General features: G+C 33.0%; 1 non-coding gene across 1 annotated transcript; it reads left to right on the top strand.

Annotated features, from left to right (window-relative positions):
- The first annotated feature begins 239 nt into the window (after nucleotides 1-239).
- TRNAT-UGU (transfer RNA threonine (anticodon UGU)) lies at nucleotides 240-312 on the top strand. Its single transcript has one exon. It is a non-coding gene; the product is annotated as a tRNA-Thr (tRNA).
- Nucleotides 313-1023: the final 711 nt, after the last annotated feature.

Genomic DNA, 1023 nt, shown 5'->3' with positions numbered 1-1023 from the left:
GTCATAAACATAAATACAGTTCCTATTTTTAGGGCAGAACATCAAAATAGACACAATTAAAACAACCGCATTCAGTGCCAACTATTTAACTTACAACCAGGAGACAAAAATATTAATAGCTCAACACATACCAAAGTAAATACATCAGTAATTGTTTGTTGAAATAATCTTTAGGCGTGGCTGTATTTAACAACTAGGTGTATTGACTTAAGAAGAAAGAAATAACATACAGTAGATGAGGCTCCATAGCTCAGGGGTTAGAGCACTGGTCTTGTAAACCAGGGGTCGTGAGTTCAAATCTCACTGGGGCCTTGCACATGAATTTTTTTTTATTTACATACTGAGTTTAAAACATTATGTAAATACACTTGACAATGCTAAAGTTTAAGCACTAAAAAACTCTAGACATAATTACATAAGCAATACAAAATGTTGCCTCAAAAGTACACATGTATTTCTAAAATCATGTTAGTTGTTTAAATATTGAAGAACTGTGTGTAACTTGTAGTCTCTACAACTTAAAGGGATAGCCTACTTGAAAAATGTTATTGTTTAAAAATATAGATAATCCCTTTATTACCCATTCTCCAGTTTTGCATAACCACCACTGTTAAATTAATATACTTTTTACTTCTGTGATTTCCTTGTTTCTAAGCCTCTGCAGACTGCCCCCTTATTTCAGTTCTTTTTGACAGACATGTATTTTACCCGATCAGTGGTGACATATACATAACTCCTTGAGAGTGAGCACAATGTTATCTATACGGCACACATGAACTAGTGCTGTCTAGCTGTGAAAAACTATCAAAACGCACTGAGATAAGAGGTTGCCTTCAAGGGCTTAGAAATTAGCATATGATCCTACCTTGGTTTAGCTTTCAAGAAAGAATACCAAAAAACAAAGCAAATTTGATGATAAAAGTAAATTGGAAAGTTGTTAAAGGGACAGTCTAGTCCAAAATAAACTTTCATGATTCATATAGGGCATGTAATTTTAAACAATTTTCCAATTTACTTTTATCA

This window comes from Bombina bombina, chromosome 5, assembly GCF_027579735.1.
Source record: "Bombina bombina isolate aBomBom1 chromosome 5, aBomBom1.pri, whole genome shotgun sequence".
Lineage (NCBI taxonomy): Eukaryota > Metazoa > Chordata > Amphibia > Anura > Bombinatoridae > Bombina > Bombina bombina.
This window is presented reverse-complemented; position numbering and strand designations above follow the sequence as displayed.